This window comes from Schistocerca nitens, chromosome 2 (genome assembly GCF_023898315.1).
Source record: "Schistocerca nitens isolate TAMUIC-IGC-003100 chromosome 2, iqSchNite1.1, whole genome shotgun sequence".
Classification (NCBI taxonomy): domain Eukaryota; kingdom Metazoa; phylum Arthropoda; class Insecta; order Orthoptera; family Acrididae; genus Schistocerca; species Schistocerca nitens.
In genome coordinates this window covers 274,511,477-274,533,084 of record NC_064615.1, presented here as the reverse complement: position 1 = coordinate 274,533,084, position 21,608 = coordinate 274,511,477, and the positions used below count along the sequence as shown (strand labels likewise).

At 45.1% G+C, this 21,608-nt stretch overlaps 1 protein-coding gene across 3 annotated transcripts in view; it reads left to right on the top strand.

Annotated features, from left to right (window-relative positions):
* The window catches only part of LOC126236018 (NAD kinase-like), a 546,376-nt gene that overhangs the window by 182,534 nt on the left and 342,234 nt on the right, over positions 1 to 21,608 (top strand). Inside the window, exon 1 of one of the 3 annotated variants that reach the window (XM_049945037.1) lies at positions 8,561 to 8,618. The exons of 1 other annotated variant lie outside the window; for it this stretch is intronic. The gene's annotated coding sequence lies outside the window, so the exon portion shown is untranslated. Of the gene's footprint in view, positions 1 to 8,560; positions 8,619 to 8,671; positions 8,772 to 21,608 lie in introns of those variants that run through there. One more of the 3 variants, XM_049945038.1, reaches the window with a different exon arrangement.

The window sequence follows — 21,608 nt, the reverse complement described above, 5'->3', positions numbered from 1 at the left end:
CCTCTTGGCTGTTGTGAACGCCAGAGCAAGTTTCCGGTTTCTGTCCAGCCTGGAAGTTATTGGTCAGACTTCCCATAATGTAAGTAGTCTATGGTAGAGCCGTACTAAGCTGGCTTAAGGGCTAGAGACCTTTCCGTGAAAGCAAATGTTTCCCAGTTATGTGCGAAATAAACTTTCGAAACGGCCTTGCAGGAAGCAGCACTTTGCGGACTAGCGCTGTTGCAGTGAACAGGAAGTGGCCCATCAAAATACCTACATTCCTCTGCTACACTACAAGTCATTGTTCTTTGGAAAGTAACAACAGTAATAATGATAACCATACATCAGTAGTGAGGTATAGTGAGGAATCATCATGAACTGAACAATGATTAATCGATACATTCCTCCACATATCGCAATTGCAGTATACAGAGTTGCTCAAAAAGAAAGAACAGATTTCAGTTGTTTATTACAGACCAACTATAAAAGTTTGAAACACGTTGCGCGCGTCAGTGGCTACAAGAAGGTTCACAGTATTGACACAGCTGCGCTAATGTTTGTTTCTAGCAACGTGGGAACTACACCACAAGACAAATCATTTTGTGTTGGAATGTGCGCGAACTCAATCCATTGTTCAATAGCAACGTGCATTTCAACGTCGATTCAGCAAGAAGCCGTCGCTGCACAAGCAGATTTATGATTGGCGTAAAAAATTCTTGGGAGTTGGTTGCATCTACATCTACATTCTACATCTACATTTATACTCCGCAAGCCACCCAATGGTGTGCGGCGGAGGGCACTTTACATGCCACTGTTATTACCTCCCTTTCCTGTTCCAGTCGCGTATGGTTCGCGGGAAGAACGACTGCCGGAAAGCCTCCGTGCGCGCTCGAATCTCTCTAATTTTACATTTGTGACGTCCTCGGGAGGTATAAGTAGGGGGAAGCAATATATTCGATACCTCATCCAGAAACGCACCCTCTCGAAACCTGGACAGCAAGCTACACCGCGATGCAGAGCGCCTCTCTTGCAGAGTCTGCCACTTGAATTTGATAAACATCTCCGTAACGCTATCACGCTTACCAAATAACCCTGTGACGAAACGCGCCGCTCTTCTTTGGATCTTCTCTATCTCCTCCGGCAACCCGACCTGGTACGGATCCCACGCTGATGAGCAATACTCAAGTATAGGTCGAACGAGTGTTTTGTAAGCCACTTCCTTTGTTAATGGACTACATTTTCTAAGGACTCTCCCAATGAATCTCAACCTGGCACCCGCCTTACCAACAATTAATTTTATATGATCATTCCACTTCAAATCGTTCCGCACGCATACTCCCAGATATTTTACAGAAGTAACTGCTACCAGTGTTTGTTCCGCTTTAATCATACAATAAAGGATCCTTCTTTCTAAAGGGAAGAGCACAGGTCGGCCTTGCACGTCCGATGAAAATGAGCGTATCCGAGACGCGTTCATACGGAGCCCTCGGAAGTCCACAAGATGGGCAAGCTAGGAATTTGAACTTCCTCAAAGAACGGTGTGGCGTGTTTTGAAACGACGTCTGTATATGAAGACTTACAAGTTGTAGTTACTGCAGCAATCGCGTTCCGGCTACGTAAAAGAAGGTACGAATTTTCCATTTCAGTTCTCCAGAGTATTTCAGAGGACACTTTTCCCGAACCATTCATCTTTAGGGATGAGTTGGCGTTTCATGTGTGGGGTAAAGTAAACCACCATAATATAAGAATTGAGCGGTCACAGAATCCTGGCGTCACCGTCGAACATGAAAGAGACTCACCGAAACTGAATGTCTTTTGTGCCGTTTACGTTCACAAAGTTTGTGGATCTTTCTTTGTTGCAGAGGAAGCTGTGACAGGAATGTCATACCTGCCTATGGTCAGAATTGGTTGCTCCCTCAACTTCACGAAAACTCCATTGTTTCATTTTTATGAACGACGGTGCCCCGCCACACTTTCACCTTAACGACACCATCCCACAATGTTGGACTGGAAGAGTTGGATAACAAGATCTTGACAATTTCTTTTGGCCTCCCAGGTCACCAGACCTCACACCTTGAAAAGTTATTTCTGTAGGAGTACATAAAAGACGGCCTTTGTCACAACTGTGGCAAATACTCTTCAGTTTATGAGAAACCGAATTATTGAAACTGCCAGTTCATAAAAAAGGGACATTTAGGAATTTTCAGCATGCTGCAGGTGAAAAATATGTCTGCAGCTTGTCTTGTAATTGAAATAAATGGTTGTAGCTTCGTCATAACTTGCATTGAGAAGTATCTATTTTTTATTTCTTGATGGTGATTAGTTTCGGACACCTATGTCCATTTTCAAAATGGTTCAAATGGCTCTGAGCACTATGGGACTTAACATCTGAGGTCATCAGTCCCCTAGAACTTAGAACTACTTAAACCTAACTAACCTAAGGACATCACACACATCCATGCCCGAGGCAGGATTCGAACCTGCCACCGTAGCAACTCGCGCGGTTCCGGACTGAAGCGCCTAGAACCGCTCGGCCACAGCAGCGGGCTGTCCATTTTCAAACCATACGTGCTGTAAGAGTGGCAAGTACAGGCGCTAATCCATTAACAGAAACTGTCCCTGCAGTAATCAAAGCGGTATATGGCTGACTTGACAACAACAGGTTACATCACATAGGACGGACATTAGAAAATGCCTCTAATGTTCTCTAATGTGCGTCCCGTGTGGTATAACTTGCTGTTGTTAAGTCAGCCATATACCTCTTTCATTACTGCAGGGGCAGTTTCTGTACATCGGTTATCGCCTGTATTTGTCAAACTTACTCGATAATTTCGATGACGCAATAAGTCACACAAATGTGAAGGCTGTAAATTCAGCTAAATACTTAGGGATTACAATTACAAGTAACCTAAATTGGAGCCCGCCCAATTAGCCGTGCGGTCTATCGCACGGCTTTCCGGAGTGGGAAGGAGCGCCTGGTCCCCGGCACGAATCCCCCCCCGCGGACTGGTGTCGAGGTCCGGTGAGCCGGCCAGTCTGTCGATGGTTTTTTAGGCGGTTTTCCATCTGCCTCGGCGAATGCGGGCTGGTTCCCCTTATTCCGCCTCAGCTACACTATGTCGGCAACTGCTGCGCAAACACGTTCTCCACGTACGCGTACACCACCATTACTCTACCACGCAGACATAAGGGTTACACTCGTCTCGTGTGAGATGATTCCTGGGGGGTGTCCACCGGGTGCCGAACCGCACAATAACCCTGAAAGAGTGGTCCGGTGTGTGGCGGCGGAGGGGTGGAGTGGAATGCAGTAGTCGTCGTGTGGTTGTGGACCACTGCGGCTGCGTCATTTCTAGGCCCCCGGTTAACATACAATACTATGCAATACAACCTAAATTGGAACGATCACATAAATAATATTGTGGGTAGAGCAAATCAAAGATTGTGATTCATTGGCAGAGCACTTACAAGGAGCAACAGATCTACTAGAGAGACTGCTTACACCACACTTGTCCGTCTTATTCTGGAGTACTGCCGTGCGGTATGGGATCCGCACCAGGTCGGACTGACGGATGACATCGAAAAAGTTCAGAGGAGAGCGGCTGGTTTTGTACCATCGCGAAATAGGGGAGATAGTGCCACAGGCATGATATGTGAATTGGAGTGGCAATCATTAAAACAAAGGCGTTTTTCCTTGCGACGAGATCTTCTCATAAAATTTCAATCGCCAGTTTTCTCCTACGATTGCGAAAACATTCTGTTGGCACCTACCTACATAGGGAGAAATGATCATCACGATGAAATAAGAGAAATCAGGGCTCGCACAGAAAAAATTAAGTGCTCGTTTTTTCCGCGCGCCGTTACAGAGTGGAACGATAGAGACAGCTTGAAGGTGGATCATTGAACCATTTGCCAATTTAATTGTGAATAGCAGAGTAATCACGTAGATGTAGATGTAGATGTAGAGGTCCTTCTCGGAATCTCAGTCTGACACCTGATTTTTCTGCTATTTTTTTTATGTGGTCATTCCACTAAAGGTCGCTCCGTACAGGTACTCCTAGATATTGTACGGTGGTTACTGTTTCCAGCAATTTATTATCAACAGTGCAGTTGTACAGTAGTGGATTTATTTTTCTGTTTGTGCGCAATATGTTACATTTGTTTGCGTCCAGGGTCAACTACCAGTCGATGCGCCATTCATCCATCCTCTGAAGGTCTTTATGCAAATCGATACTTCCTTCTAGCTGTGCTACCTTCTTGTAGACAACCGTATCATCTGCCAACAGCCTTAAAAAGCTTCCTACGCATTATACTAGATCATAAAATGATTATATATATACTTGTATTATATATTGGGTACCCTCAGAATTACCTTGACATCTGTCGATTTTTGCCGGCCGCTGTGGTCGAGCGGTTCTTGGCGCTTCAGTCTGGAATCGCGCTGCTGCGACGGTCGCAGGTTCGAATCATGCCACGGGCATGGCTGCGTGTGACGTCCTTAATTTAGTTAGGTTTAAGTAGTTCTGCGTCTAGGGGACTGATGACCTCAGATGTTAAGTCCCATAGTGCTTAGAGCCATTTGAACCATCTGTCGATTTTGTTCCGTTAAGAGCGATATGTTTACTTTAGTCTGCAGGGAAGTCTTGAATCCAAGTCTAGAAAAACGGCGTTACCTGAGTGCCGACGTCCAAAGCGAATTTTACTTTCAGAGTCACTGAACACTTCTGCCACTGCTCTCCTCGCTTTAATTTTCGCCTCGTACATCTTCTTGGTGAGGGTCTCTTAATTTAAGTAGTCCACCGTGTATTAAACGACGTTGGGTCTTTCGCAGCCTTAAGACCTTGCTCGGAACTTAATTGAAGGAAGCTTCTGATTTTTTTTTTCCATTTGCACTCTACATCTTCGTCCCTAGCACTGAATATTTGATATTGACAATTTAGATATTCTGATATTTGTATCCTGTCAATCTGTTGGAAAAAATATTTACCCTCTTACCGTAACATTCCTTGTAACACTTGCAGTCAGAGTTGCTATCACTGTGTTATGACCAGTGATACCCTGCTCTACGTTAACTGATTTGATGATAAGTTGAAGTCTGTTTGTTTCTAGGAGATCTAAGACTTTACATTCACAAGTTCGTTCTCTATCTGATCGAAATAATTTTCGGACAAGAAATTCAGAATAGTGACTTATGAATCCATGTCTCTGGCACCAGTTTTGAGAGCATGACACTCCTAATTCATATCTGCCCAGTTGTAATCGTTCAAGGACTCCTGAAAGTTCTCTCTAAAGCGCTGTACTACTGTAGTTCTTTACACAGATGGCCTACCATCGTTTGATGCTTAACTTACCCAGATTAGCTCTCATCTGGAATCGGTGATAACCTCGGTAGATATTATCTAATTATTCACTGCAATAAATGCACCGCAACCATTGACGACTAACCTGTCCTTACGATGAATATTCCAATCTGAATTTAGGATTTCGTATCTGTTCACTTCTGGTTCCAACCATATTTCTGTTCCCAGTACTTTCTGGGCATTAGACCCTTCAATAACCTTCAATAAGCGATTCTAATTCTGAGGCCTTACCTTAGATGCTGCTGCTGTTTACTGATACCAACTAACCTTTTCCATTTTCCAATCTGTGGGGACGAGCATTCTGTGAGAATAATGTGGCTGATATACGATTTCGGGAGGCAATTCATCTCTCCTAAAATGCCTCTATGTACGCGCCACAAGTACTCCGCTATTAGCCGCTTCCTGCGCGTACCTCATGCCTGACTTAACTAACGGAATCCTACGATTCTGCACCTGACTGCGTAGGTTGAGAAATTCGCGTCCGATGACGTCACAGAATCATCTGAGCCTTGGTTTAGACTTCCATGCTGCTGCAAACCAGAGAACTGCGATCGATCCTTGGTACGATGTTACAAATAGTCAGCGTCGCCTGCACCCCATGTGCGATGCTGACTTCACCAAATCTGCCAGCAGCAGATTCCCCTTGTGTATCGTACTGTATAAAAATGTGTACAAATTCGCAACAAATATGAACAAAGCAGACTGGACTAGCTGATAAAGAACAAGCAGATCCCTGTAAAAAAGAAAATTAACCGACTTTGGCGTTACTGATGTTGGGTTGGTTGGTCAATTTGGGGGAGGGGACCAAACAATGAGGTCTTCGGGCTCATCAGATTAGGGAAGGACGGGGAAGGACGTCGGCCATATCCTTTCAAAGGAACCATCCCGGCATTTGCCTGAAACGATCTAGGGAAATCACGGAAAACCTAAATCAGGATGGCCGAACGTGGTTTTGAAATGTCGTCCTCCCGAACGCGAGTGCAGTGTGCTAACCACTGCGCCACCTCGCTCGGTACTGATAGCCGGCTTCTGTGGGCGAGCGGTTCTAGGCGCTTCAGTCCGGAACCGCGCTGCTGCTACGGTCGCAGGTTCGAATCCTGCCTCGGTAATGGATGTGAGTGATGTCCTTAGGTTAGTTAGGTTTAAGTAGTTCTAAGTCTAGGGGACTGATGACCCCGGATGTTAAGTCCCATAGTGCTTAGAGCCATTTGAACCATTCGGTACTGATATTGGGATGCACGTTAAATATAAACGAAAAGAATAAACAACCACTAAAATCTGCTCTATAGTGTTGTCACTGCTGGGTAAGATCGAATTATTTGCAAGCTCTTAAGACAGAATGAAATTTCTTTTCTGACTACAGGTGTATCGATATTTACTCGTCACTCGAGTGTCGGCTTTCACAAAAGCTCTAAATGTAAATAAACACTAGTCAGTCAGACGAAAACACAGATATTGTTCGCTTCTTGTCAGAAGCTCGTTTTAAAAATGATGATAGAGAGGCAGTCGCTAGAGTGTGTCAAAGCCTTGGCTGAAGTTGACAGTGCTGCATACGTATCTTGTGCACAGGTTGCTGCATCCGCTGCAGCATAGTAATATAACAAAAAAGAAGTTAAAGTATGTTGATGTCATGATTAGAGGGTTCCTGAAGCAGATACTCCACTTGCAGAAAACCACGCCCATTCCGTTCTTTCATGCCAAGCAAAGGGATGGACGGCTTGGTGTGCCATCGGTGTAGGTGCTAGTAGGCTCGACCTTAAGACGCCTACAAAATCTATTGCCTAGTGCGGATAGGCAAATAGCAGCAGTTATGGGAACAGGTACAGCGGTAAGGCTGGTGGCGCGCTTGAGAAACATCGTGAAGATGGGGACTGTATAGGTGCCTCCTACGGTAGAAGGTGTAACGGGTTTCTGGCGGAAATGTCTTCATTCGACTGCGCTAGGAAGTGGCCTACGGTACAGTCGTTTAGAGAGTGCGTGCAGTCAGTGTATTAATGACCCACCCCCATTTTGGAGCGGTAGAGATTATGTTAGTGCAATCCATCTGCGCATCGGCCTTCTCCCGACAAGGGGGCCCCCTACATCAGAGGCACCAATGCAAACTGTAGAGCGGGAGGGCCTTGTCGAAATAGGCGTGAGACTTTGCAGCATATCTTGCAAAGGTGTCCACTGACGCACTTTGACCGGATCGATCGCCATGATACAGTCACATCGACTGTCAAAACTGCCCTTACCACCAAGGGCTCTAACGTCATTGAATCCCCCGCCTACACCTCGCGAAATTCCAATAGATATGTCCTTGATCTGATGGTCTTCCATGATAACGACGGAAACCCAGGATCTGGGTATGCGTCTGTCATAGAGGCTACTGTCAGTTATGAATATGAGGGAGCTTACACAGGGCACATAATATCAAAGAGCAGAAGCATTCTGCACAGGAAATGCTGAATGCAATCCAGGAAAAGCATTCATTAACTGCAGAACGTGTGGTAGTACAATTAGTTTTGGGTACGAGAGTGACGTGGGGTCCAGGGAATAATAAAATATTGGAGAAGTTTGCTCTAAGCCCGTTTCTGAAAAGGAACTTAGTGTGCGAAACGCTAACATCAGGCGTGTACATCCATCGGCAATTCATGAGAGTTGCATGGAGAAGACATCAGACCCTAATGCTGCGTGATTAAATGAAGGCCACCAGGGGATGGTTGACTGAAAGAACAACGAGAGGTGGTGGGCCATAACTATGTATACGCAACACCAGTGGCTGAAACTTGGACATGATAGCCGTGACGCTGTCCACTCATATAGCCAGTGACGTGTCGGTTAGAAGCGGACTTCGCTTTTCGAAGTAGAGTCTTCTCGTGAACGGGCCGCTGGTGTGAGGCTCACACCTTGGGTTGTAGCTACTGGGTGTTTGTCACTAGAGCCTCGGCTTTCACAAAAACTTCTGCAGTAAAGAAATACGCAAGCTCGAAATGTAAATAAATACTAGTCAATCAGACAAAAACGCAGATAATGTCGACTTGGTGTCAGAAGCTCGTTTGACGATAGAGAGACAGTTGGTGGCCTGTGTCAGAGTCGCTCGTGACGAGCGGGGCGCCGCGCGCGGGAACGTCCGGCCTCTGGCGGCTCGCAGAGGTCGCTGGGGAGGCGGGGTCGGCTGATAGCGCGCGCTATCAGCGCCGGCCGGGCCCCGGAGCGGCGGCGCGCACTCGCCGGCCCACAGATGCTGACGCTGTGCCGCCGCCTGCGCGCCAGGGCCTCCGCGCTGCGCGACGCCAACAGGTGCGTGACGTCACGGCCGGCGGGCCGCCGCGGCTGCGCCTGCTGCAGTGCGTGCGCGGGTCGGGTGTCCGTCTGTGAGGGGGATGCGTGTGCGAGGGGCGAGTCCGAGGCGACGCACGCGCCAGCTCGCGGGCCGGACCGGCACTTCCTGTGGTAAGCCAGGCTCGCCTCACACCGTGTCCCGGTCTCCTAACCCCTCCTGCCCCGTTATCTGTGAGAAGGGCCCGGGCGAGGAGCGCTGCCGCTGTCAGCTGACGGCTCTTATCTGGCCGCCAACCTTGCAGCGCCTCGCCAAGGAGACGCCGGCCGTGGTATTCTACTTGCACGTACTCCGGCCGCCGGCACACTTTCCAATTCTGCATTATTCTCTTAATGATTCTTGGAGAGCTCTGCGACCCTGTTGAATTATGAGCAACAGCACCTCTGCATCAAGTAACCCCACGACATTACTATTTGTGCAGTCATACGTATTAATCACACCTTTCAGACACTGCCTTAAATGTTCTTTTCCAGATTACAGGTTTTTTCTTATGTAGATAAAATGTCTTTCCATTAAGTTTAGCTTTTGTTGCAACATATTGACATGATCACTCAGTTTGTCTCGTAAGTTAAAGATGAGAACTGAGCCGGCCGGAGTGGCCGAGCGGTTCTAGGCGCTACAGTCTGGAGCCGGGCGACCGCTACGGTCCCAGGTTCGAATCCTACCTCGGGCATGGATGTGTGTGATGTCCTTAGGTTAGTTAGGTTTAAATAGTTCTAAGTTCTTGGGGACTAATGACCTCAGATATTAAGTCCCATAGTGCTCACAGCCATTTGAACCATTTGATGCGGACTGAAAACATATTTTTCTGGCTCAATCTGTGATTTTTGATAGCTAGTAGTGTTTGATTTGTTATATGGCAGAGTGACACACATTGCAGATTGCGATTTTTAGTACCCAAATAAAAACATTGATCCGCATGACCGCAGGTTCGAATCCTGCTTGGGGAATGGATGTGTGTGATGTACTTAGGTTAGTTAGGTTTCAGTAGTTCTAAGTTGTAGGGGTCTGATGACCATAGATGTTAAGTCCCGTAGTGCTCAGAGCCATTTTTGAAAAACATTGATGATGAAGTCCCATACTCCTTGACAGAGCGTAGGGGACAATGCGGGAGACGCCCACCACTGTACTAGGCAAGGTCCTATCGGAGATGGTTTGCCATTGCCTTCCTCCGACAGTAATGAGGATGAATGATGATGAAGACGACACAACACCCAGTCAACTCGAGGCAGGTGAAAATCCCTGATTCCGCCGGGAATCGAACCCGGGACCCCGTGCTCGGGAAGCGAGAACGCTACCGCGAGACCACGAGCTGCGGACAAATTAAAACATTAGAGTGATGTAATTCATTCTCCTACCTGTAGAGAAACAACGTGCAGGCAATTTTAGGGTTGTATTTTTTTACAAAAAGCGAAAATTTCTTATCTTTGTGTTCCACTCCTGATGAACAAGTCTGCGGGTAACAGAAGAAATGTATTTTTTCGCATATTTTCTGTTTCATTTAACTGAACTTTAACACCCGATATAAGAGCCAACAGTACTTTACCTCATCTCATTGAAGTCAATTATATCACCACGGCTTTTTAAATACGCTTGGAGAAGAGCGCTATATACACTGTGCTGTCTTACAATTAATTTATCCACAAATGGTTTCGATCATAGACAGTCTTCACAGTGATTAAATAGCATGTGCGTCATGTGAATTTGTTACAACAGATATTTTTTCCACTGTAAAGATGGTCCAAGATGAAACTGGTTGTGAATGTACTGTAAGACAGCACAGTGTGTATCTTGCATTTAAATATACCGAAGCTGTTGACAGTTTTTTTTTTCTTTTTTTTTTTAATACTGATTCGTCTGTGTAAGCACAAGTATCTTCTGAAAGATGATTTAACTTATATCCTTGTTTTGTCATACTGAATGGAGGTGGATAAACTGTGACATTACAGCCTACACAATGTGTTTCACTCTGCCATATAACAAATCAAATACTACCAGCTTTAGGTCGTCACCATCAAGAATTCAACATCCACGACTGCTTAAAGTCTTTATCTAGACTTCTCCATTACGATCTTCAGGTATACTGATCCACTTTGCTCCTGCTTGTAGTTTAGTGTCATCTAACAACCTTACAGTTCCATTTCATTCATAGTCATAACTCCATCTTCTCCAGTGTCTTCCCTGATGCATTTGCTTCTCTCCTGTCTCTCTGTAAATTCAGAATATGCATCTCACTATTGCTGAGGGATCTTCAGTTTTTGAATGGGATTCGCACCAAAAGTGCTTAAGGAATATAAGTATCCACCGAAACCAGTCACGACGTTTAAATATTGTTAAGACTGTGGCAACGCAGCAAATTAGCGATAATCAAGTTTACTCTCAAAAATGGTTCAAATGGCTCTGAGCACTATGGAACTTAGAACTACTTAAACCTAACTAACCTAAGGACATCACACACGTCCATGCCCGAGGCAAGATTCGAACCTGCGATCTTTGCAGCAGCGCGGTTCGGGACTGAAGCGCCTTGAACCGCTCGGCCACAACGGCCGGCCAAGTTTACGATATCATTACTATTAAGGCCTTGTATCCCAACATGTCTGATGATGAGCATTGGTTACCAGAAACGCGTCGCTGACATATTAATGTTATGAGCTTAATAATCCTTACACGCTGTGTCGACTGTAAACACGTATGAGCTTTATTGTAACTCAGGTATGGGAAACTAATCTGACATTATGATTACTGATTGTTAAAAGTCCACGTCTGTCTGCAATAATCCAAAACTAGTAGAAAACACTAATTGTAAACATTTCGTTTCAGGCACATCTTAACGTAGTTTAGTTTTGAAACCTGTTTAGTTTCTTTTTGTGTCTCTCCAGCCTGTCTTCCGCTGGCCTACATACAAAAGCTCATCATCTGGTTTTATGACATCAGTCCTATCAGCAAACCGAAGTTGATTCAGATATGTCCCATAAACACCTGACCCTTCTTTGCTTTCGTAGTTGGTTCAAAAATGGTTCAAATGGCTCTGAGCACTATGGGACTTAACTTCTGAGGTCATCAGTCCCCTAGAACTTAGAACTACTTAAACCTAACTAACCTAAGGACATCACACACATCCATGCCCGAGGCAGGATTCGAACCTGCGACCGTAGCGGTCGCCCGGTTCCAGACTGAGGCAGCTAGAGCCGCTCGGCCACAGCGGCCGGCTATTTACAAGTCCTTAAGGTATTGTTGAGAGTAAATCGGAGAAAGACGAAGGTAATGAGAAGTAGTAGAAACGAGAACAGAGAGAAACTTAACATCAGGATTGATGGTCATGAAGTAGTTGAAGTTACGGAATTCTGCTACCTAGGCAGTAAAATAACCAGTGACGGACGGAGCATGGAGGACATCAAAGGACATAAAAGGCAGACTAGCAATGGGAAAATGTGTATTCCTCGCTAGAGAAGTCTACTAATATCAAATATGGGCCGTATTTGGGAAAGAAATTTATGAGAATGTACATCTGGAGTACAGCATTGAAGGGTAGTGAAACACGGACTGTGGGAAAACTGGAACAGAAGAGAATCAAAGCATTTGAGATGTGGTGCTACAGACGAATGTTGAGAATGAGGTTGACTGATAAGGTAAGGAGTGAAGAGGTTCTGCGCAGAATCGGAGAGGAAAGGAATTTGTGGAAAACACTGATAAGGAGAAGGGACAGGATGATAGGACATCTGTTAAGACATGAGGGAATGACTTCCATGGTACTAGAGGGAACTGTAGAGAGCAAAAACTGTAGAGGAAGACAGAGATTGGAATACATCCAGTAAATAATTGAGGACCTAGGTTGCAAGTGCTACTCTGAGATGAAGAGGAATTCGTGGCGGGCTGCATCAAACTAGTCGGAAGACTGATGACAAAAAGATATTTGTGTACAGATTTTGTAATGGAAGCACACCTGCTGCTTGTGGAGACTATAACAGACGACTTCCTAACCTCAAAGTACCAGATTCAGGAGCATTTACTCGCGTTTTCACTTGATTCGTGGGAGTGGTGTAAATGAACGGAGGTTGGATGAATTGATTGAACACGATCCTTCAAGAAGCACACACTGAATGTCTACAGGTACCGGTGTTCCAATTTTGTAGTTGGTTAATTGAAATTCGCCGTGTAATCCCGTTAATAATGTTAAATCGTGAAGCCAATTTCACTCGTGGCGGTATCAGTAGCAGTCGTAATTCACACTGGTGCTCCGATGAAAATCTACATGCACTTTTGAAGACATGTGTGGTATGGTACGATACCCAATAAATTGATTGATTCTATTGTATTACAGCATCGTCTTGCAAGGCCCCGTTATTTAGACTTACGTGAAAACGGACTTCCAGCATTATTGGAATAGATTCACTTGCTAAAAGCATGGTTATGTTCTTCCAGCATGACGGGACTCCTCCACATTCTACTCGTCAGTTGACACATTATCTAAATCTCACATTCCCTGGAAGATGGACTGGCAGAAATGATCACGTTTATTGGCCATCTAGGTCCTCGGACGTTAACTCTTGACATATTTACCTGTAAGAATGACTGAAAGGTGAAGTCTAAAAAGAAAAAGTAAACACAAGATCTTTGGTAATATGAACAGTGCTGCCTTCATAAAAGAACTCCCAGAGGACTTCACCAGAGCTACAAGTAATGTTGTCAAGAGAGTTCAAAAGTCCACTGAAGTTGGACGTGGGAATCATGAAAATCTACTGTGAACTTTATCATTTACCTTTGCTTTGATTATTTGTTCGAGGTGCATTCTAACAGATTTATCTCTGGGCACATGTCGTATGGAATATTTTATTCGAATTAGTCTATACTTCAATCCCTAAAATATTTGCTATTCTTTATTAAACAGATTGTGTTTTATGGTTGACTGACATCAGTTCCTGTAGAGCTACCTATACAGGTTTTGATGTACTGAGTGAAAAACTTTCTTAACATACATTAATCGCAGACAAAGTGGTAATTCATACTCATTGCTCCATTTAGGAAATTGTACATTGTGATGTGCCTACTGCTAACACCAGCTTGTTCCATTGCCTAATTAAAATAAGATTTTTCCTCTATGTTTGCTGGTAATTTTATGTATGTGTTGCACGTTACAGGAGGAAACTGGCAGGTCTATAGTTGATTAACGTTTTGCCTTCTCTTTCTTTGCGAAGTACAACAGTTTCACCACTGTTCTAATTATGGGGAATTTTCTTGCTTCGCAAACATTCTGTAAATAATTTTGCATTTTCTTTTTGTAGTCTTGTGTCGTCTTGTGTAAAATATCTCTTATCGAGAGAAAAGTAAGGGTTTCACAATTAAATTTTTTAATGTGAAATAAGTGGCAAATCGGTTCATTTTCACCCTTTGACACAGCGAAGCCTTGTGTTTATCGAATTCTTCCTAGTTCTACCCAAATGCTTGCGAAAGACACCATATATAGGTACAGCTTAATGTTATGGTGTGGTGCAGGCTAAATTGTTACAATGTGCATAGCGAGGTATATTATAATGTCTGACGATGATTCGAAACAAAAGTTAATATGCGAAGTTTGATAATACTGCCGTTTCTTATGTATGAAATAAAAAAAAAACTGTTTGAGATGCTGATGCACGATGGTCGAGCTGAAACCCGATTCTGAAAATCCAGAGAATGAAGCTTTACCGAGTATCTATTTTTTTTGGGTTCTGTTTAAGATGTGCTTCTCCTTTACGAAAAAGTATATTTGTATTAGAAAATAAATTCGTCAAAATCAGCGGATGGACTTGACCTGAGTCTGCAAATTCAGAGTATGACACATTTACCACTATACCTCTCTACTGGCTTGCCAGGTAGTTATAGTCATTATAACTGTAATACACTACTAGCCATTAAAAATGCTACACCAAGAAGAAATGCAGATGATAAACGGGTATTCATTGGACAAATATATTATACTAGAACTGACATGTGATTACATTTTCAAGCAATTTGGGTGCATAAATCCTGAGAAATCAGTACCCAGAACTACCACCTCTGGCCGTAATAACGGCCTTGATACGTCTGGGCATTGAGTCAAACAGAGCTTGGATGGCGTGTACAGGTACAGCTGCCCATGCAGCTTCAACACGATACCACTGTTCATCAAGAGTAATGACTGGCGTATTGTGACAAGCCAGTTGCTCGGCCACCATTGACCAGACGTTCTCAATTGGTGCGAGATCTAGAGAATGTGCTGGCGAGGGCAGCAGTCGAACATTTTCTGTATCCAGAAAGGCCCGTACAGGACCTGCAACATGCGGTCGTGCATTATCCTGCTGAAATGTAGGGTTTCGCAGGGATCGAATGAAGGGTAGAGCCACGGGTCGTAACACATCTAAAATGTAACGTCCACTGTTCAGAGTGCCGTCAGTGCGTCCAAGAGAAGGCCGAGACGTGTAACCAATGGCACCCCATACCATCACGCCGGGTGATACGCCAATATGGCGATGACGAATACACGCTTCCAATGTGCGTGCACCGCGATGTCGCCAAACACGGATGCGACCATCATGATGCTGTAAACAGAACCTGGATTCATCCGAAAAAATGACGTTTTGCCATTCGTGCACCCAGGTTCGTCGTTGAGTACACCATCGCAGGCGCTCCTGTCTGTGATGCAGCGTCAAGGGTAGCGTCTCCAAGCTGATAGTCCATGCTGCTGCAAACGTCGTCGAACTGTTCGTGCAGATGGTTGTTGTCTTGCAAACGCCCCCATCTGTTGACTCAGGGATCGAGACGGGGCTGCACGATCCGTTACAGCCATGCGGATAAGATGCCTGTCATCTCGACTGCTAGTGATACGATAAACCGCAATCGTGATGGACTATAATCCGACCTTTATCAAAGTCGGAAACGTGATGGTACGCATTTCTCCTTCTTACACGAGGCATCACAACAACGTTTCACCAAGCAACGCCGGTCAACTGCTGTTTGTGAATGAGAAATCGGTTGGAAACTTTCCTCATGTCAGCACGTTGTGGGTGTCGCCACCGGCGCCAACCTTGTGTGAATGCTCTGAAAAGCTAATCATTTGCATATCACAGCATCTTCTTCCTGTCGGTTAAATTTCACGTCTGTAGCACGTCATCTTCGTGGTGTCGCAGTTTTAATGGCAGTTTTAATTGGCAGCATACAAAAATTATACTTCCGTTTCCTCAACAGCCACGTAGAGATGAGCGAAATTTCCTGGAAATCCGTCTGCCACAGCTGGCGACCGTCTCTTTTAAGACGGTGTCAAGTCAAGTGTCCCACAGGTTTCACTGTAAGCTGTGTTTAAGAAGTTGGTCTGTAGTTGTAAACAGTAACGAGACGGACACGCACGGACGACACGAAGAGTAATGTGTTTATCAGCTGGAAGTTAGGTATGAACTCCACGGAGCCTCCCGTAGACTTGATCCTACTGGATAAGGTATACTTTCTTGTCCTTGATTTCAAAACAAGCTCATGCAAACGGTGGTACAGGATTTACACAGAAACCTGCCTTCCGAGGCCTGCTGTACCAGTTTGGCGCTGGGCCCACTGCGTTGCCGGCACCCAGGCAGACAGATAAATACCAGGTGTAGAAGTATGAAACCGGAATTTAGTTGCAATAATTTACATCTGTTGTTTGATAATATTTTATTCAAAATAGTCTCCATTGCTATTTATACATTTCTCTCCCAGCTCTCCAGCAGCGCGGGATTAGCCGAGCGGTCTGGGCCATTGCAGTCAAGGACTGTTCGGCTGGTCCCGACGGAGGTTCGAGTCCTCCCTCGGGCATGGGTGTGTGTGTTTGTCCTAAGGATAATTTAGGTTAAGTAGTGTGTAAGCTTAGGGACTGATGACCTTAGCAGTTAAGTCCCATAAGATTTCACACACATTTGGACATTTTTGGCCAGCTCTCCAGCAGGCTATGAACGCCACGCCAAAAAGAACAGTTCTTCTTCTGAAGCGAACCAGTCAGCGAGCCATTTTCGTACATTTTCATACGAATTGAAGCGTTGTTCAGTCCCATTGTTGCAAACAGATGGTAATCGGAAGGAGCCAAGTCTGGAGAATAAGCACCATGCTCTAGTATTTCCTAAGTGAACGCCTCGGTTGTTTCCCTGACCCGTTTTGCTGTGTGTGATGGGGCGTTATCATGGATCAAAATGACTTTCTGTTGCCTTTTTCCATATTTCGATCGTTTTTCACGTAATGCTCGATTTAAATCGATCATTTGCTGTTGCCAGTGATTTGTTACCGGTTTCACCAGGTTTTAGCAGCTCGTAATAGATGTCACCCTTCTGATCCACCAAACACAGAGCATTGTCTTCTTTCCAAAGCGATTTGGTCTTGCGGTGGATGTCGACGGTTTTCCTGGATTCACTCCTGATTTACGACGCTTAGAATTCTCAAAATATATCCATTTTTCATCACCTGTCATTATTCGATGGAGAAACGACTTTCTTTTGTATCTGGCGAGCACCATTTTACAAGTGGTCTTTCGAGTTAGCTTGCTGTCTTTCATTCAGGTCATGTGGAACCCATTTTCCGACTTTGTGCACCTTTCCCATAGTTTTCAACCGGAGACGGCTTTCTCCGTGACATTCAATTGTTCCACGAGTTCCTGTTGAGTTTATCATCTTCATTCAATAAGGCCTGCAATTCGTTGTCTTGGAACTTTTTCGGTGGTTTCCCGCGCTCGTCGTTCCTCACGTCAAAATCAACACTTCTGAATTTTTTGAACGGCTCGAAACACTTTGTTTCCATAAGAGCATGTTCGCCGAAAGCTTCGACAAGCATTCGATGCGATTCTGCAGCAGTTTTCTTCAAATGATAACAGAAAAGCAATGCTTCCCGCAAATCGTTGTTCGTTGTCACAAAACTCGACATATTTACAGGTTTGAACAGATACCAGTGTATGGAACTTCAGTTACTGCGTATTGATATCCGTCGTCAGCCGTTACAGGAAGCAGATGGCACTGCAGACGCGGTCTCACGCGCGCTACACTGACGACTAGCGTCATCTGTAGGGAAATTCCGGTTTCATACTTCTACGCCTGGTATGTTCTTGTCCGGCTCTGAGTCAGTCTCTCTGTCGGGTTCACATTCTCCAGTAGACGCCAACATCGCTTCAGGAACGGCACACACATCAATTCAGCGGAGTTTTCTTCTGGTCGATGGTTGCTGTTTCAGTGTATAGTTTCCTGCCTGAGACCAGAAAAGTCAATCTCCAGGTCGCTTGCCGTCCCTCTAGCGACACGTCACGTTAACTATGACTTGTGAAATGGAGTTCAGGTCAGATAGCCTATACTCCGTTACATCTCATCATGTTTTAACACATTTCGTATTGTCTGTATGACGCTGTTTTGGGAAACCAGCCTACCAATCGCTGCAGAGATTGTGCGAGATCGCTAGAAACTATGATATTCTCAAGACGTTCCTCAATCGTCCTGCAATTACTCTTCATGGCACGCGAGGAAACGTGCCGCGCATCACGCTGCCCAGCTAGATGTTTCGTCCCGGGGATTTTCACCTATGCACCAATTCGTATTGGATTGTATGGCGTGTCTATAAATGCAAACAGACAAATGTAGGTGTGAGAAAGGCAGCTGCTAATAAATTTTGGGTAATGTACAAAATGGTATGAAGAGGAGAGACGAAGTAGATTAAAATGAGAGACTGGATGTGATACTGGGAGAAGAATTTGACAGACCACTGAAAGATCGAAGTCAGAACGAAACCCTTGCAGTCCACAACACTCCCTCAGAATTTTTGAGATCCTTGGGAAAGTCAGCCATGACAAAACTATTCCATGTGGTGTGCAAGATATGAGACAGGCGAAACACTTTCAGACTTTAAGAAGAACGTAAACATGGTCCGTAATAGGCTGTAATGCGATGTTATTTAATCGTGAGATTAGCTAATTTCGACCAAGCGTCATTGTCAAGCACATTTGTAATGACAGAATCCCATGCCGTACTAGGCAAAGTCCTCAAAATTTCTATTTGCCGGGATCCACAGCCTCCACACGCTTAATAAACGTAAACATGGTACGTAGTAGGCTGTAATGTGATTCTGTAATTACAAATGTGCTCGACAATGATGCTTAGTTTCGAGTAACTAATCGCACGATTAAATAAATATCGCTTTACAACCTACTACGGACCATGTTTACGTTTATTAAGCATCTGGGGGCTGTGGATCCCCACAGATACAAAAGAAAAGAAGGTACTGACAAGTGTGAATATTACAGAACCATCAGTTTAAAATGTCATAGTTTCAAAATCCGCCTGCTCAGCTGGGTGGTAACGTACTCGCCTCCCATGCAAGCGGGCCCGGGTTCGATTCCCGATTGGATTGGAGATTTTCTCCGCTCGGGGACTGGATGTTATGTTGTCCTCATCATTTCATCATCTTTCAGGAAAGTGGCGAGATTGGACAGTGAACAAGATTCGGAATTTGTACAGGCGCTGATAACCATGCTGTTGAGCGCCCCACAAACCAAAAATCATCATCATCATCATTATCTGAATTGGAACCGCCGTAGAACCGAAACGGTACGTTTCCGAACATAGGGTCCTCATTAAAATATTATATACTCACTCCCCTCTACATGTCCTAGAGGTAGGTAACGAGAATTTTCGAACTCACTGTATATAAACTTTGAGGTCTACCGACGGCATTCTTCCTTGATAGGCGACAAAGGACTGGAAGATCAGTTGAACGGAATGGGTAGTGTCTTGAAAGATTATGAGACGAATATCAACAAAAGTAAAACGGAGGTAATGGAATTAAATGAGGCGATGCTGAGGAATTAAATTAGGAAATGAGAAACTGAAAGTTGTGCATGAGTTTTGTTATTTGGGCACCAAAGCAACTGCAGATGGCCGAAGTAGAGAGGCAATAGCAAGAAAAGCGTTTCTGACAAACAGGGAGTTGTTAACATCGAAAATAAATTTAAGCTTTAGAAAGTCTTTTTGAGGGCTTTGTCAGGAGCCATCGAATTAGGGAAAGAAGGGGAAGGAAGTCGGCCGTGCCCTTTCAGAGAAAGGCGTCCCGGCATTTGCCCGAAGCGATTTAGGGAAATCGCGGGAAACCTAAATCAGGATGGAGGTTTGAATCGTCGTCCTCCCGAATGCGAGTCCAGTGTGCTAGCCACAGCGCACGGTTCTCAATTTGGTTTTAGTAAGGGTAATTGTCTCAAAGAGACGTTTCTGATGTTTGGAGCACAGGGTTCAGTGGAAGTGAGTCATCGGCTATAGGAAAACCGGAAAAGAAGAGAACCGTTTGCCGGCCGGGGTGGCCGAGCGGTACTAGGCTCTACAGTCTGGAACCACGCGACCGCTACGGTCGCAGGTTCAAATCCTGCCCCGGGCATGGATGTTTGTGATGTTCTTACGTTGGTTAGGTTTAAGTAGTTGTAAGTTCTAGGGGACTTATGACCTCAGCAGTTAAGTCCCATAGTGCTCAGAGCCATTTGAACCAAGAGAAGCGTTTGATACACTAAGGGTACTCAAAATTAAGTAGACTCAAAAAATGGCTCTGAGCACTATGGGACTCAACTGCTGAGGTCATAAGTCCCCTAGAACTTAGAACTACTTAAACCTAACTAACCTAAGGACAACACACACATCCAAGCCCGAGGCAGGATTCGAACCTGCGACCGTAGCGGTCGCGCGGTTCCAGACTGTAGCGTCAGAACCGCTCGGCCACCAGCGGCCGGCTTAAGTAGACTGAGAAGGTAATAAATGACGAAATTCTCTGCAGAATCAAGAAGGATAACAATATTAGTGACTACAAAAAGGGATAGGATGGTGGGACATGTGTTAAAAAAACGTGACGTAACAACTTACACCTCACTGCAGATGACCGTCGCGGACAAAAACTGTAGTGGGAAACAACGATTTGAGCGTATACAACAAATTAATCGCGAAGAATGGGTGTAAGCGCTACTGTGAAGTGAAGAGATTGACGCAGGAGAAGAGAAGGGTACGTCGGCTGAGCTACGTGGAAAGCGGCGCTGCTGGCAGATACGCCGGTGGACGCATTGCGATGCTGGAGCGGCGCTCGCCTTGCCGCCCGACCTTGGCGCCACGTGTTTGTTTGCGGCGCTGCGAGCAAACAGTGCCCTGCACTGTCACTGTTCTCGCGTTTCCTCGTTTATGGCCGCCATTATCAAACCGAAACGCGAAACTCGTGAGCGACTGTAGGGTTAGGAAAAACGGGGAAGTATTACTTCTTGATTCCTCAGTGCTGGAAACTGGGGATGTCAGATGATAAATATTTTGTTATGGAGAATAAAGGCTGTTCTTTTACTGTTTTTATTCTCACTCAACTGTGTTTACTTTTATTTATTTGCTACCAGTTTCGAAGTAACTACGGCTTCACCTAGAGGCACTTTCGCCACTCTTGTAAACCACCGCTAGAGATACATTGAGGTGACAAAAGTCATGGGATAACGATATGCGCAAACACAGATGGCGGTAGTATCGCGTACACAGATTGTAAGAGGGGAGTACACTGGCGGAGCTGTCATTGTGAAAAGGTTTCTGATGACATTATGGACGCACGACGGGAATCAACAGATTTTGAACGCGGATTTGTAGTGGGAGCTGAACGCGTGGGACATCACATTTCGTAAATCGTTAGGGAATTCAACATTCCGAGATCCCCAGTGCCAAGATGGTGCCGCGAGTACTACATTTCAGGCATTAACCCTCACAACGGATAACGCAATGCCTTAAGGCCTTCACTTAACGAACGACAGCAGCGGCGTCGGTGTAGAGTTGCCAGTGCCAATGGACAAGCAACACTGCGTGAAATAACCACAGAAATCAGTAAGGGACGTACGGCGAACGTATCCGTCAGGAGAGTGAGCCGAAATGTGGCTTTAGTGGGACGACGACGTGAGTGCCTTTGCCAAAAGCACGACAGCGCCTGCAGCG